This window comes from Bombina bombina, chromosome 7 (genome assembly GCF_027579735.1).
Source record: "Bombina bombina isolate aBomBom1 chromosome 7, aBomBom1.pri, whole genome shotgun sequence".
In the NCBI taxonomy this organism is placed as follows: domain Eukaryota; kingdom Metazoa; phylum Chordata; class Amphibia; order Anura; family Bombinatoridae; genus Bombina; species Bombina bombina.
In genome coordinates this window covers 45155349-45173016 of record NC_069505.1, presented here as the reverse complement: position 1 = coordinate 45173016, position 17668 = coordinate 45155349, and the positions used below count along the sequence as shown (strand labels likewise).

The following is a 17668-nucleotide window of genomic DNA, read 5'->3' as shown; positions in this document are numbered from 1 at the left end:
GCAAGAGGATCACCCATCACCCACAGCAGAGCTGCTATATAGCTCCTCCCTCACTGTCATATCCAGTCATTCTCTTGCAACTCTCAACTAAGATGGAGGTCGTAAGAGGACTGTGGTGTTTTATACTTTATTTCTTCAATCAAAAGTTTGTTATTTTTAAATGGTACCGGAGTGTACTGTTTATCTCAGGCAGTATTTAAAAGAAGAATCTGCCTGCGTTTTCTATGATCTTAGCAGAAGTAACTAAGATCCTTTGCTGTTCTCACATATTCTGAGGAGTGAGGTAACCTCAGGGGGGGGAATATCGTGCAGGTTTTCCTGCAATAAGGTATGTGCAGTTAAAATATTTTTCTAGGGATGGAATTTGCTAGAAAATGCTGCTGATACCGAAGTAATGTAAGTAAAGCCTTAAATGCAGTGATAGCGACTGGTATCAGGCTTATTAATAGAGATACATACTCTTATAAACGTGTATTTTAAAACGTTTGCTGGCATGTTTAATCGTTTTTTACATATGATAAAACTTATTGGGGCCTAGTTTTTTCCACATGGCTGGCTTGAATTTTGCCTAGAAACAGTTCCCTGAGGCTTCCCACTGTTGTAATATGAGTAGGAGGGGCCTATTTTAGCGCTTTTTTGCGCAGCAAAAATTACAGACACAGACTTCCAGCTTCTTCCTGCATGATCCAGGACTTCTCTGAAGGGCTCAAAAGGCTTCAAAAGTCGTATTGAGGGAGGTAAAAAGCCACAGTAGAGCTGTGGCAGTTGTTGCTGTTTAAAAAACGTTTTTGTCATTTGTTGTTCCGTTTTTGGTATTAAGGGGTTAATCATCCATTTGCAAGTGGGTGCAATGCTCTGCTAACTTTTTACATACACTGTAAAAATTTCGTTAGTGTAACTGCATTTTTTCACTGTTATTTCAAAATTTGGGAAAATTTGTGTTTCTTAAAGGCGCAGTAATGTTTTTTATATTGCTTGTAAACTTGTTTTAAAGTGTTTTCCAAGCTTGCTAGTCTCATTGCTAGTCTGTTTAAACATGTCTGACACAGAGGAACCTATTCGTTCATTATGTTTGAAAGCCATGGTGGAGCCCCATAGGAGAATGTGTACTAAATGTATTGATTTCACCTTAAACAGTAAAGATCAGTCTTTATCTATAAAAGAATTATCACCAGAGGGTTCTGTCGAGGGTGAAGTTATGCCGACTAACTCTCCCCACGTGTCAGACCCTTCGCCTCCCGCTCAGGGGACGCACGCTAATATGGCGCCAATTACATCAGGGACGCCCATAGCGATTACCTTGCAGGACATGGCTGCAATCATGAATAATACCCTGTCAGAGGTATTATCCAGATTGCCTGAATTAAGAGGCAAGCGCGATAGCTCTGGGGTTAGGAGAGATACAGAGCGCGCAAATGCTGTTAGAGCCATGTCTGATACTGCGTCACAGTATGCAGAACATGAGGACGGAGAGCTTCAGTCTGTGGGTGACATCTCTGACACGGGGAAACCTGATTCAGAGATTTCTAATTTTAAATTTAAGCTTGAGAACCTCCGTGTATTGCTTGGGGAGGTATTAGCTGCTCTGAATGACTGTAACACAGTTGCCATTCCAGAGAAATTGTGTAGGCTGGATTGATACTATGCGGTGCCGGTGTGTACTGACGTTTTTCCTATGCCTAAAAGGCTTACAGAAATTATTAGCAAGGAGTGGGATAGACCCGGTGTGCCTTTTTCCCCACCTCCTATATTTAGAAAAATGTTTCCAATAGACGCCACTACACGGGACTTATGGCAGACGGTCCCTAAGGTGGAGGGAGCAGTTTCTACTTTAGCAAAGCGTATCACTATCCCGGTTGAGGACAGTTGTGCCTTTTCAGATCCAATGGATAAAAAATTGGAGGGTTACCTTAAGAAAATGTTTATTCAACAAGGTTTTATTTTGCAGCCCCTTGCATGCATTGCGCCTGTCAGTGCTGCGGCGGCATTCTGGTTTGAGGCCCTGGAAGAGGCCATCCATACAGCTCCATTGAATTAAATTATTGACAAGCTTAGAACGCTTAAGCTAGCTAACTCATTGTTTTCTGATGCCATTGTTCATTTGACTAAACTAATGGCTAAGAATTCTGGATTCGCCATCCAGGCGCGTAGGGCGCTATGGCTTAAATCCTGGTCAGCTGACGTGACTTCAAAGTCTAAATTACTCAACATTCCTTTCAAGGGGCAGACCCTATTCGGGCCTGGCTTGAAGGAAATTATTGCTGACATTACTGGAGGCAAGGGTCATACCCTTCCTCAGGACAGGGCCAAATCAAAGGCCAAACAGTCTAATTTTCGTGCCTTTTGAAATTTCAAGGCAGGTGCAGCATCAACTTCCTCCGCTTCAAAACAAGAGGGAACTGTTGCTTATTCCAGACAGGCCTGGAAACCTAACCAGTCCTGGAACAAGGGCAAGCAGGCCAGAAAGCCTGCTGCTGCCCCCAAGACAGCATGAAGGAACGGCCCCCTATCCGGAAACGGATCTAGTGGGGGGCAGACTTTCTCTCTTCGCCCAGGCGTGGGCAAGAGATGTTCAGGATCCCTGGGCGTTGGAGATCATATCTCAGGGATATCTTCTGGACTTAAAAGCTTCTCCTCCACAAGGGAGATTTCATCTTTCAAGGTTATCAGCAAACCAGATAAAGAAAGAGGCATTCCTAAGCTGTGTGCAAGACCTCCTAGTAATGGGAGTGATCCATCCAGTTCCGCGGACGTAACCAGGACAGGGATTTTATTCAAATCTGTTTGTGGTTCCCAAGAAAGAGGGAACCTTCAGACCAATCTTGGATCTAAAGATCTTAAACAAATTCCTCAGAGTTCCATCATTCAAAATGGAAACTATTCGGACCATCCTACCCATGATCCAAGAGGGTCAGTACATGACCACAGTGGACTTAAAGGATGCCTACCTTCACATACCGATTCACAAAGATCATCATCGGTTCCTAAGGTTTGCCTTTCTAGACAGGCATTACCAATTCCTTCGGGTTGGCCACCGAGAATTTTGACAAAGGTTCTGGGCTCACTTCTGGCGGTTCTAAGACCGCGAGGCATAGCGGTGGCTCCGTATCTAGACGACATCCTGATACAGGCGTCAAGCTTTCAAATTGCCAAGTCTCATACAGAGATAGTTCTGGCATTTCTGAGGTCGCATGGGTGGAAAGTGAACGTGGAAAAGTATTCTCTATCCCCACTCACAAGAGTCTCCTTCCTAGGGACTCTTATAGATTCTGTAGAGATGAAAATTTGCCTGACGGAGTCCAGGTTATCAAAACTTCTAAATGCTTGCCGTGTCCTTTATTCCATTCCACGCCCGTCAGTGGCTCAGTGCATGGAAGTAATCGGCTTAATGGTAGCGGCAATGGACATAGTGCCATTTGCGCGCCTGCATCTCAGACCGCTGCAATTATGCATGCTAAGTCAGTGGAATGTGGATTACTCAGATTTGTCCCCTTTACTAAATCTGGATCAAGAGACCAGAGATTCTCTTCTCTGGTGGCTTTTTCGGGTCCATCTGTCCAAGGGTATGACCTTTCGCAGGCCAGATTGGACGATTGTAACAACAGATGCCAGCCTTCTAGGTTGGGGCGCAGTCTGGAACTCCCTGAAGGCTCAGGGATCGTGGACTCAGGAGGAGAAACTCCTCCCAATAAATATTCTGGAGTTAAGAGCAATATTCAATGCTCTTCTGGCTTGGCCTCAGTTAGCAACCCTGAGGTTCATCAGATTTCAGTCGGACAACATCACGACTGTGGCTTACATCAACCATCAAGGGGGAACCAGGAGTTCCCTAGCGATGTTAGAAGTCTCAAAGATAATTCGCTGGGCAGAGTCTCACTCTTGCCAACCTGTCAGCGATCCACATCCCAGGCGCAGAGAACTGGGAGGCGGATTTCCTAAGTCATCAGACTTTTCATCCGGGGGAGTGGGAACTCCATCCGGAGGTGTTTGCTCAACTGGTCCATCTTTGGGGCAAACCAGAACTGGATCTCATGGCGTCTCGCCAGAACGCCAAGCTTCCTTGTTACGGATCCAGGTCCAGGGACCCGGGAGCAACTCTGATAGATGCTCTAGCAGCTCCTTGGTTCTTCAACCTGGCCTATGTGTTTCCATCGTTTCCTCTGCTCCCTCGACTGATTGCCAAAATCAAACAGGAGAGAGCATCAGTGATTCTGATAGCACCTGCGTGGCCACGCAGGACCTGGTATGCAGACCTAGTGGACATGTCATCTCTTCCACCATGGACTCTGCCTCTGAGGCAGGACCTTCTAATACAAGGTCCTTTCAATCATCCAAATCTAATTTCTCTGAGACTGACTGCATGGAGATTGAACGCTTTATTCTATCAAGGCGTGGCTTCTCCGAATCAGTCATTGATACCTTAATACAGGCTCGGAAGCCTGTCACCAGGAAAATCTACCATAAGATATGGCGTAAATATCTTAATTGGTGTGAATCCAAGAGTTACTCATGGAGTAAGGTTAGGATCCCTAGGATATTGTCCTTTCTCCAAGAGGGTTTGGACAAAGGCTTATCAGCTAGTTCTTTAAAAGGACAGATCTCTGCTCTGTCTATTCTTTTGCACAAGCGTCTGGCAGAAGTTCCAGACGTCCAGGCATTTTGTCAGGCTTTGGTTAGGATTAAGCCTGTGTTTAAAACTGTTGCTCCCCCGTGGAGCTTAAACTTGGTTCTTAAAGTTCTTCAGGGAGTTCCGTTTGAACCCCTTCATTCCATTGATATTAAACTTTTATCTTGGAAAGTTTTGTTTTTGATGGCTATTTCCTCGGCTCGAAGAGTCTCTGAGTCATCTGCCTTACATTGTTATTCTCCTTATCTGATTTTTCATTCAGACAAGGTAGTTCTGCGTACCAAACCTGGGTTTTTAGCTAAGGTGGTTTCTAACAGGAATATCAATCAAGAGATTGTTGTTCCATCATTGTGTCCTAATCCTTCTTCAAAGAAGGAACGTCTTTTGCATAATCTGGACGTAGTCCATGCCTTGAAGTTTTACTTATAGGCTACTAAAGATTTTCGTCAAACATCTGCCCTGTTTGTCATTTACTCTGGACAGAGGAGAGGTAAAAAAACTTCGGCAACCTCTCTCTCCTTTTGGCTTCGGAGCATAATACGCTTAGCCTATGAGACTGCTGGACAGCAGCCCCCTGAAAGGATTACAGCTCATTCTACTAGAGTTGTGGCTTCCACCTGGGCCTTTAAAAATGAGGCCTCTGTTGAACAGATTTGCAAGACTGCGACTTGGTCTTCGCTTCACACCTTTTCAAAATTTTACAAATTTGACACTTTTGCTTCTTCGGAGGCTGTTTTTGGGAGAAAGGTTCTACAGGCAGTGGTTCCTTCCGTTTAAGTTCCTGCCTTGTCCCTCCCATCATCCGTGTACTTTAGCTTTGGTATTGGTATCCCACAAGTAATGGATGATCCGTGGACTGGATACACTTAACAAGAGAAAACATAATTTATGCTTACCTGATAAATGTATTTCTCTTGTAGTGTATCCAGTCCACGGCCCGCCCTGTCCTTTTAAGGCAGGTCTAAATTTTAATTAAACTACAGTCACCACTGCACCCTATGGTTTCTCCTTTCTCGTCTTGTTTCGGTCGAATGACTGGATATGGCAGTGAGGGGAGGAGCTATATAGCAGTTCTGCTGTGGGTGATCCTCTTGCAACTTCCTGTTGGGAAGGAAAATATCCCACAAGTAATGGATGATCCGTGGACTGGATACACTACAAGAGAAATAAATTTATCAGGTAAGCATAAATTATGTTTTTTATTCACTTAAGAGTGATTTACTAGGCCTCACAGCTCCGGAGTAGAGTGGGAGGGGCCTAATTTTGCGCCTCAGGTGCGCATTTAGAATTGCAGAGAAGTTCATGCTGCTTCACATGGAGGGTCCTGCTGCTGTTTGAGGGCCTTAAAGAAGCTATATTCCCCCAAATCTGATCCCTAAGGGCAGGTAGGGCCACAGCAAGGCTGTGGCAAGGTGCTGTAGTAATTTTAACCGGGTGTTGGCTTTAGGCTGCTCCGGTTTGGGCATTAACGGGTTAATCGTTTTGCAACTTGTGGTGCAATCTTATTAAGGCTTTGGGTACATACTGTGAAAATTTCAAGAGGATTGCTGCATTTTTCACTGTTTGGTAAAATTGTGTGCTTTTTATCTCTTAAAGGCACAGTAACGTTTTTTCAAATTGTGTTTTTTATTTGATTAAAGTGATTTCCAAGCCTGTTTGTGTATACTACTAGTCTGTTAAACATGTCTGACACTAAGGAAAATCCTTGTTCAATGTGTTTAGAAGCCATGGTGGAACCCCCACTCAGAATGTGTCCCACTTGTACTGATATGTCTATACATTTTAAAGATCATATAATAAATATACCAAAAATCACAAACAGAAAAATAATGCAAAATAAATGTGATAATAAAATGAATCGTGAAAAAAAGTTCAAATATAAGGATATTTAAATCTTCTAAGAAAGGTCTCTTCACTTTTCTGCAGTCCTCCGTGTGTTCTCAAAGAAAAGGAAACAAGATATGCAACATAGTGTAACTCTGTAACCACTTGTAGTGCAACAATTCTGCTTGTTTAACGAGTGATTACTCACATTTGTTGGAGCTTATAGCCAAGCTCAGGGTAATGCACACTCCCACTTTATACTGGTGGGAAAACAGTACTCTCAGGCAAATTGCTTTTATAAGATTTGCCTGAGAGTACTGTTTTCCCACCAGTATAAAGTGGGAGTCCGCATTACCCTGAGCTTGGCTATAAGCTCCAACAAATGTGAGTAATCACTCGTTAAACAAGCAGAATTGTTGCACTACAAGTGGTTACAGAGTTACACTATGTTGCATATCTTGTTTCCTTTTCTTTGAGAACACACGAGAACTGCAGAAAAGTGAAGAGACCTTTCTTAGAAGATTTACATATCCTTATATTTGAACTTTTTTCACGATTCATTTTATTATCACATTTATTTTACATTTTAAAGATCATATTGTTGCACTTAAGAATGTGGCCCAAGATGATTCTCAGACTGAAGGTAACAAGGGTAGCCCGTCTGCCTCTCCCCAAGTGTCACAACCAGTTAGGCCCGCGCAAGCGACGTCTAGTGCGGCTAACCCTTTTACATTACAAGACTTAGCGGCAGTCATGGATAATTCTCTTACAGCCTTTTCTCCAACATTGGTGTGTCCGGTCCACGGCGTCATCCTTACTTGTGGGATATTCTTTTCCCCAACAGGAAATGGCAGAGTCCCAGCAAAGCTGGTCACATGATCCCTCCTAGGCTCCGCCCACCCCAGTCATTCTCTTTGCCGTTGCACAGGCAACATCTCCACGGAGATGGTTAAGAGTTTTTTGGTGTTTAAATGTAGTTTTATTCTTCTATCAAGTGTTTGTTATTTTAAAATAGTGCTGGTATGTACTATTTACTCTGAAACAGAAAAGGATGAAGATTTCTGTTTGTAAGAGGAAGATGATTTTAGCAGACAGTAACTAAAATCGATTGCTGTTTCCACACAGGACTGTTGAGATGAAGTAACTTCAGTTGGGGGAAACAGTTAGCAGTCTTTTCTGCTTAAGGTATGACTAGCCATATTTCTAACAAGACCATGTAATGCTGGAAGGCTGTCATTTCCCCTCATGGGGACCGGTAAGCCATTTTCTTAGTTAAACATAAAAGAATAAAGGGCTTCAAAAAGGGCTTAAAAACTGGTAGACATTTTTCTGGGCTAAAACAATTGCTTTACTAGGCATATTATGCAGATTCTAACTAATTATTGGTATTATAATCTTGGGGAACGTTTAGAAAAACGGCAGGCACTGTTTTGGACACCTTTTTCAGATGGGGGCCTTTCTAGTTATAGACAGAGCCTCATTCTGGGACTGTATAGGGGTTACATGTAAAAACGGCTCCGGTTAAAGCTCTGAAATTTGGTGTGCAATACTTTTAATGCTTTAAGACACTGTGGTGAAATTTTGGTGAATTTTGAACAATTCCTTCATACTTTTTCACATATTCAGTAATAAAGTGTTTTCAGTTTGAAATTTAAAGTGACAGTAACGGTTTTATTTTAAAACGTTTTTTGTGCTTTGTTGACAAGTTTAAGCCTGTTTAACATGTCTGTACCATCAGATAAGCTATGTTCTATATGTATGAAAGCCATTGTGTCTCCCCATTTAAATTTATGTGATAATTGTGCCATAGTGTCCAAACAAAGTAAGGACAGTAATGCAACAGATAATGATATTGCCCAAGATGATTCCTCAAATGAGGGGAGTAAACATGATACTACATCATCCCCTACTGTGTCTACACCAGTTATGCCCACACAGGAGGCCCCTAGTACATCTAGTGCGCCAATACTTATTACCATGCAACAATTAACGGCTGTAATGGATAACTCCATAGCAAATCTTTTATCCAAAATGCCTACTTATCAGAGAAAGCGCGATTGCTCTGTTTTAAACACTGAAGAGCAAGAGGACGCTGATGATAACTGTTCTGACATACCCACACACCAATCTCAAGGGGCCATGAGGGAGGTTTTGTCTGATGGAGAAATTCAGATTCAGGAAAAATTTCTCATCAAGCTGAACCTGATGTTGTGACATTTAAATTTAAATTTGAACATCTCCGCGCACTGCTTAAGGAGGTGTTTCTACTCTGGATGATTGTGACAATTTGGTCATTCCAGAGAAATTATGTAAGATGGACAAGTTCCTAGAGGTTCCGGTGCCCCCCGACGCTTTTCCTATACCCAAGCGGGTGGCGGACATAGTAAATAAAGAGTGGGAAAGGCCCGCGCATACCTTTTTGTTCCCCCCCTATATTTAAGAAATTATTTCCTATAGTCGACCCCAGAAAGGACTTATGGCAGACAGTCCCCAAGGTCGAGGGGGCGGTTTCTACTCTAAACAAACGCACTACTATTCCTATTGAAGATAGTTGTGCTTTCAAAGATCCTATGGATAAGAAATTAGAGGGTTTGCTTAAAAAGATTTTTGTACAGCAAGGTTACCTTCTACAACCAATTTCATGCATTGTTCCTGTCACTATGGCAGCGTGTTTCTGGTTCGAGGAACTAGAAAAATCGCTCAGTAAAGAATCTTCGTATGAGGAGGTTATGGACAGAGTTCAAGCACTTAAATTGGCTAACTCTTTTGTTTTAGATGCCGCTTTGCAATTAGCTAGATTAGCGACGAAAAATTCAGGGTTTGCTGTCGTGGCGCGCAGAGTGCTTTGGCTAAAGTCTTGGTCAGCGGATGTGTCTTCCAAGACAAAATTGCTTAACATTCCTTTCAAAGGTAAAACATTATTTGGACCTGATTTGAAAGATTATTTCAGACATCACTGGGGGAAAGGGCCACGCCCTCCCACAGGATAGGTCTTTTAAGGCTAATAATAAGCCTAATTTTCGTCCCTTTCGCGACTGTTTGGTTCCAGTCTGCAGTTTATGCACCTGCTGGTGCTTTGAATCTTGTAAGTAAGATTGCTCAATCTACCACTCGCTTGTCTAAACGTTACTGGGCTATGGTTTGCATTTTTTGTGTTCATTCAGGAACCTGTTAATCACTACCATCAAGGACCACAATCTGACTCATGAAGTATACCAGTGAGCTGGACCACTGAGAGGCTCCAGTCTGCTTCATAAGCACCAATGGGTGCACCTCCTTTGTGAGTATTCAATCGCTATCTTGTGGATTTTAGTATCTGTTATCTGGCTGTACTAGGCCATGTTTGGCGCCTCTGTGTTTTATCTTGTTTAAGCAGGCCAAGAAGCCTACCACTGCTACCAAAACAGCATGAAGGGATAGCCCCCGATCCGGGACCGGATCTAGTGGGGGGCAGACTTTCTCTCTTTGCTCAGGCTTGGGCAAGAGATGTTCAGGATCCTTGGGCGCTAGAAATAGTTTCTCAAGGTTATCTCCTGGAATTCAAGGAACTACCCCCAAGGGGAAGGTTCCACAGGTCTCAATTATCTTCAAACCAAATAAAGAGACAGGCATTCTTACATTGTGTAGAAGACCTGTTAAAGATGGGAGTGATACCTCCAGTTCCAATAAGAGGACAAGGAATGGGATTTTATTCCAATCTGTTCATAGTTCCCAAAAAAGAGGGAACATTCAGACCAATTTTGGATCTAAAGATCCTAAACAAATTTCTCAGGGTACCATCGTTCAAAATGGAAACTATTCGAACGATCCTACCTACTATCCAGGAAAATCAATTTATGACTACCGTGGATTTAAAGGATGCGTACCTACATATTCCTATCCACAAGGAACATCATCAGTTCCTAAGGTTCGCTTTTCTGGACAAGCATTACCAGTTTGTGGCACTTCCATTTGGATTAGCCACTGCTCCAAGGATTTTCACAAAGGTACTAGGGTCCCTTCTAGCGGTTCTAAGACCAAGGGGCATTGCAGTAGTACCTTACTTGGACGACATCCTGATTCAAGCGTCGTCCCTGTCAAAAGCAAAGGCTCATACGGACATCGTCCTAGCCTTTCTCAGATCTCACGGATGGAAGGTGAACAAAGAAAAAAGTTCTCTGTCCCCGTTCCCTTCTTGGGAACAATAATAGATTCCTTAGAAATTAGGATTTTTCTGACAGAGGTCAGAAAATCAAAACTTCTAAGCTCTTGTCAAGTACTTCATTCTGTTCCTCGTCTTTCCATAGCGCAGTTCATGGAAGTAATAGGATTGATGGTTGCAACAATGGACATAGTTCCTTTTGCACGAATTCATCTAAGACCATTACAACTGTGCATGCTCAGACAGTGGAATGGGGATTATACAGACTTGTCTCCGACGATTCAAGTAGATCAAAAGACCAGAGATTCACTCCGTTGGTGGCTGACCCTGGACAATCTGTCACAGGGAATGAGCTTCCGCAGACCAGAGTGGGTCATTGTCACGACCGACGCCAGCCTAGTGGGCTGGGGCGCGGTCTGGGAATCCCTGAAAGCTCAGGGTCTATGGTCTCGGGAAGAGTCTCTTCTCCCGATAAACATTCTGGAACTGAGAGCGATATTCAATGCTCTCAGAGCTTGGCCTCAACTAGCAAAGGCCAAATTCATAAGGTTTCAGTCAGACAACATGACGACCGTTGCATATATCAATCATCAGGGGGGAACAAGGACTTCCCTGGCGATGAAAGAAGTGACCAAGATAATTCAATGGGCGGAGGATCACTCCTGCCACTTGTCTGCGATCCACATCCCAGGAGTGGAAAATTGGGAAGCGGATTTTCTGAGTCGTCAGACATTCCATCCGGGGGAGTGGGAACTCCATCCGGAAATCTTTGCCCAAAAAACTCAATTATGGGGCATTCCAGACATGGATCTGATGGCGTCTCGTCAGAACTTCAAGGTTCCTTGCTACGGGTCCAGATCCAGGGATCCCAAGGCGACCCTAGTAGATGCACTAGTAGCACCTTGGACCTTCAACCTAGCTTATGTATTCCCACCGTTTCCTCTCATCCCCAGGCTGGTAGCCAGGATCAATCAGGAGAGGGCCTCGGTGATCTTGATAGCTCCTGCGTGGCCACGCAGGACTTGGTATGCAGACCTGGTGAATATGTCATCGGCTCCACCATGGAAGCTACCTTTGAGACAGGACCTTCTTGTTCAGGGTCCATTCGAACATCCGAATCTGGTTTCCCTCCAACTGACGGCTTGGAGATTGAACGCTTGATTTTATCAAAGCGTGGGTTTTCAGATTCTGTAATAGATACTCTGATTCAGGCTAGAAAGCCTGTAACTAGAAAAATTTACCATAAAATATGGAAAAAATATATCTGTTGGTGTGAATCTAAAGGATTCCCATGGAACAAGATAAAAATTCCTAAGATTCTATCCTTTCTACAAGAAGGTTTGGAGAAAGGATTATCTGCAAGTTCTCTGAAGGGACAGATCTCTGCTTTATCTGTTTTACTTCACAAAAGACTGGCAGCTGTGCCAGATGTTCAAGCATTTGTTCAGGCTCTGGTTAGGATCAAGCCTGTTTACAGACCTTTGACTCCTCCCTGGAGTCTAAATCTAGTTCTTTCAGTTCTTCAAGGGGTTCCGTTTGAACCCTTACATTCCGTAGATATTAAGTTATTATCTTGGAAAGTTTTGTTTTTGGTTGCAATTTCTTCTGCTAGAAGAGTTTCAGAGTTATCTGCTCTGCAGTGTTCTCCGCCCTATCTGGTGTTCCATGCAGATAAGGTGGTTTTGCGTACTAAGCCTGGTTTTCTTCCGAAAGTTGTTTCCAACAAAAATATTAACCAGGAGATAGTTGTACCTTCTTTGTGTCCGAATCCAGTTTCAAAGAAGGAACGTTTGTTACACAATTTGGACGTAGTCCGTGCTCTAAAATTCTATTTAGAGGCTACTAAAGATTTCAGACAAACATCTTCCTTGTTTGTTGTTTATTCTGGTAAAAGGAGAGGTCAAAAAGCGACTTCTACCTCTCTTTCCTTTTGGCTTAAAAGCATTATCCGATTGGCTTATGAGACTGCCGGACGGCAGCCTCCTGAAAGAATCACAGCTCACTCCACTAGGGCTGTGGCTTCCACATGGGCCTTCAAGAACGAGGCTTCTGTTGACCAGATATGTAAGGCAGCGACTTGGTCTTCACTGCACACTTTTGCCAAATTTTACAAATTTGATACTTTTGCTTCTTCGGAGGCTATTTTTGGGAGAAAGGTTTTGCAAGCCGTGGTGCCTTCCATTTAGGTGACCTGATTTGCTCCCTCCCTTCATCCGTGTCCTAAAGCTTTGGTATTGGTTCCCACAAGTAAGGATGACGCCGTGGACCGGACACACCATTGTTGGAGAAAACAGAATTTATGCTTACCTGATAAATTACTTTCTCCAACGGTGTGTCCGGTCCACGGCCCGCCCTGGTTTTTTAATCAGGTCTGATGAATTATTTTCTCTAACTACAGTCACCACGGTATCATATGGTTTCTCCTATATATATTTCCTCCTGTCCGTCGGTCGAATGACTGGGGTGGGCGGAGCCTAGGAGGGATCATGTGACCAGCTTTGCTGGGACTCTTTGCCATTTCCTGTTGGGGAAGAGAATATCCCACAAGTAAGGATGACGCCGTGGACCGGACACACCGTTGGAGAAAGTAATTTATCAGGTAAGCATAAATTCTGTTTTTATCTAAACTGCCCGTGTTACCTGCAAAGCGTGATAGCTCCGTTTTAAGAACAGATTATGAGCATTCTGACGCTTTGGTAGCCGTATCCGATATACCCTCACAACGCTCTGAAGTGGGAGCGAGGGATTTGATGTCTTAGGGAGAAGTCTCTGATTCAGGAAGGGTTCCTCCTCAGACAGATTCAGATACGTTGGCTTTTAAATTTAAACTAGAACACCTCCGCGTTTAGCTTAGGGAGGTATTAGCTACGCTGGATGACTGCGACCCTTTGGTGATCCCAGAGAAATTGTGTAAAATGGACAAGTACCTAGAGGTCCGTGTTTACACGGATGCGTTTCCGGTCCCTAAGAGGATTGCGGATATCGTTACTAGGGAGTGGGATAGACCAGATGTTCCCTTTGTTCCCCCTCCTGTTTTTAGGAAAATGTTCCCCATATCTGACCCTGTGCGGGACTCGTGGCAGACGGTCCCTAAGGTGGAGGGGGCTGTTTCTTTACTTGCTAAACGCACAACCATACAAATTGAAGACAGTTGTGCTTTCAAAGACCCTATGGATAAGAAGTTAGAGGGGTTACTTAAGAAAATTTTTGTTCAACAAGGTTTTCTTCTCCAGCCTATTGCCTGCATTATTCCTGTAACTACTGCAGCCGCTTCATCCTCTCCGGCTGCAAAGCAAGAGGGTAACGCTTCACAGCCCAAGGCAACCTGGAAACCTTACCATTGCTGGAATAAGGGGAAACAGGCCAAAAAGCCTGCAGCTGCCACCAAGACAGCATGAAGGGGTAGCCCCCGATCCGGGACCGGATCTAGTAGGGTGCAGACTCTCTCTCTTTGCTCAGGCCTGGGCAAGAGATGTACACGATCCTTGGGCGTTAGATATTGTATCCCAGGGATATCTTCTAGAATTCAAGGGTTCTCCTCCAAGGGGGGGGGTTCCACATTTCTCGTCTGTCTACAGATCAGACAAAGAAAGAGGCATTTTTACGCTGTGTAGAAGATCTACATACAATGGGAGTGATCCACCCAGTTCCAATCGTGGAACAAGGGCTGGGTTTTTACTCAAACCTGTTTGTGGTTCCCAAAAAAGAGGGAACTTTCAGACCCATCCTGGATCTAAAAATTCTAAACAGATTCCTCAGAGTCCCATCATTCAAAATGGAGACCATTCGGACAATCTTACCAATGATCCAGGAAGGTCAATATATGACTTCCGTGGATCTAAAGGATGCATACCTACACATTCCTATCCACAAAGATCATCACCAGTTTCTCAGGTTCGCCTTTCTGGACAAGCATTACCAGTTTGTGGCTCTCCCTTTCGGCTTAGCCACTGCTCCCACAATTTTCACAAAGGTGCTAAGGTCCCTTCTGGTGGTTCTAAGACCGCGGGGCATAGCAGTGGCGCCTTACCTAGACAACATTTAATTCAGGCGCCGTCTTTCCAAAGAGCCAAGTCTCACACAGAGATTGTACTGGCCTTTCTGAGGTCTCACGGGTGGAAGGTGAACATCAAAAAGAGTTCTCTTTCCCCTCTCACAAGGGTTCCCTTCCTAGGGACTCTAATAGACTCGGTAGAAATGAAAATATTTCTGACGGAGGTCAGAAAATTAAAACTCTTAACCACTTGCCGAGTTCTTCATTCCATTCCCCGGGCCATCTGTGGCTCAGTGCATGGAGACAATTGGATTAATGGTAGCGACAATGGACATAGTCCCTTTTGCTCGGATACACCTCAGACCACTGCAACTATGCATGCTCAGACAGTGGAATGGGGATTATGCAGATTTGTCTCCTCAAATTCAGTTGGACCAGGAGACCAGAGATTCTCTACTCTGGTGGTTGTCTCAGGGAATATGTTTCCGCAGACCAGAGTGGATCATTGTAACGACCGACGCCAGTCTGTTAGGCTGGGGTGCGGTCTGGGACTCCCTGAAAGCTCAGGGCTTATGGTCTCGGGAAGAAAAGCTTCTCCCGATAAACATTCTGGAACTGAGGGCGATATTCAACGCTCTTCAGGCATGGCCTCAACTAGCTGCGGCCAAATTCATCAGATTTCAGTCGGACAACATCACGACTGTAGCTTACGTCAATCATCATGGGGGAACAAAGAGTTCCCTAGCTGTGACGGAAGTAACCAAAATAATAAGGTGGGCGGAGGATCACTCCTGCCAGCTCTCAGCAATTCACATCCCAGGAGCAGACAACTGGGAGGTTGATTTCCTAAGTCGTCAGACTTTTCACCCGGGGGAGTGGGAACTCCACCCGGAGGTGTTTGCCCAGCTGACTCAGCTATGGGGCACTCCAGAGTTGGATCTGATGGCGTCCCGTCAGAACACCAAACTTCCTCTCTACCGGTCCAGGTCCCGGGACACCAAGGCGGTATTGATGGATGCTCTAGCAGTGCCTTGGTCCTTCAATCTGGCTTATGTTTTTCCACCGTTTCCCCTTCTCCCTCGTCTGGTCGCCAGAATCAAGCAGGAGAAGGCTTCAGTGATTCTGATAGCGCCTGCGTGGCCACGCAGGACTTGGTATGCAGACCTAGTGGACTTGTCATCTGTCCCACCATGGACACTGCCAATGAGGCAGGACCTTCTAATACAGGGTCCGTTCAAGCATCCAAATCTAGTTTCTCTACGTCTGACTGCTTGGAGATTAAACGCTTAATTCTATCAAAGCGTGGTTTCTTTGAGTCATTTATAGATACTCTGATTCAGGCTAGAAAGCCTGTCACCAGGAAAATCTACCATAAGATATGGCAGAAATATCTGGGTTGGTGTGAATTCAAGGGTTACTCATGGAGTAAGAATAGAATTCCCAGGATATTGTCTTTCCTCCAAGAAGGATTGGAGAAAGGATTGTCAGCTAGTTCCTTAAAGGGACAGATATCTGCTCTGTCTATCCTTTTACACAAGCGTCTGGCAGAGGTACCAGACGTTCAAGCGTTTGATCAGGCTTTAGACAGAATCAAGCCTGTCTATAAACCTGTGGCTCCGCCATGGAGTCTAAATCTAGTTCTTTCAGTTCTTCAAGGGGTTCCGTTTGAACCTTTACATTCCATAGACATTAAGTTGTTATCTTGGAAAGTTTTGTTTTTGGTAGCTATCTCTTCTGCTCAAAGAGTTTCAGAATTATCTGCCTTACAGTGTGATTCACCTTACCTGGTGTTCCACGCAGATAAGGTAGTTTTGCGTACCAAGCCTGGTTTTGTTTCTAACAAGAATATTAACCAGGAAATAGTTGTTTCTCCAACATAGGTGTGTCCGGTCCACGGCGTCATCCTTACTTGTGGGATATTCTCTTCCCCAACAGGAAATGGCAAAGAGCCCAGCAAAGCTGGTCACATGATCCCTCCTAGGCTCCGCCTACCCCAGTCATTCTCTTTGCCGTTGTACAGGCAACATCTCCACGGAGATGGCTTAGAGTTTTTTAGTGTTTAACTGTAGTTTTTATTATTCAATCAAGAGTTTGTTATTTTAAAATAGTGCTGGTATGTACTATTTACTCAGAAACAGAAAAGAGATGAAGATTTCTGTTTGTATGAGGAAAATGATTTTAGCACCGTAACTAAAATCCATGGCTGTTCCACACAGGACTGTTGAGAGCAATTAACTTCAGTTGGGGGAACAGTGTGCAGTCTCTTGCTGCTTGAGGTATGACACATTCTAACAAGACGATGTAATGCTGGAAGCTGTCATTTTTCCCTATGGGATCCGGTAAGCCATGTTTATTACGATGGTAAATAAGGGCTTCACAAGGGCTTATTAAGATTGTAGACTTTTCTGGGCTAAATCGATTCAGTTTTAAAACATATTTAGCTTTGAGGAATCATTTTATCTGGGTTTTATTGATATTATAATATCGGCAGGCACTGTATTAGACACCTTATTTCTCTGGGGCTTTCCCAAAGCATAAGCAGAGCCTCATTTTCGCGCCGGTGTGGCGCACTTGTTTTTGAGAGGCATGGCATGCAGTCGCATGTGAGAGGAGCTCTGATACTTAGAAAGACTTTCTGAAGGCGTCATTTGGTATCGTATTCCCCTTTGGGCTTGGTTGGGTCTCAGCAAAGCAGATACCAGGGACTGTAAAGGGGTTAAAGTGTTAAAACGGCTCCGGTTCCGTTATTTTAAGGGTTAAAGCTTCCAAATTTGGTGTGCAATACTTTTAAGGCTTTAAGACACTGTGGTGAAAATTTGGTGAATTTTGTACAATTCCTTCATGTTTTTTCGCAATTGCAGTAATAAAGTGTGTTCAGTTTAAAATTTAAAGTGACAGTAACGGTTTTATTTTAAAACGTTTTTTGTACTTTATTATCAAGTTTATGCCTGTTTAACATGTCTGAACTACCAGATAGACTGTGTTCTGAATGTGGGGAAGCCAGAATTCCTGTTCATTTAAATAAATGTGATTTATGTGATAATGACAATGATGCCCAAGATGATTCCTCAAGTGAGGGGAG

The 17668-nt window shown here is 43.9% G+C and overlaps 1 protein-coding gene across 1 annotated transcript in view; it reads left to right on the top strand.

Moving 5' to 3' along the window:
• Nucleotides 1-17668, top strand: part of MARK2 (microtubule affinity regulating kinase 2) — a gene marked incomplete at its 5' end in the record, with an annotated part of 681669 nt that overhangs the window by 47893 nt on the left and 616108 nt on the right.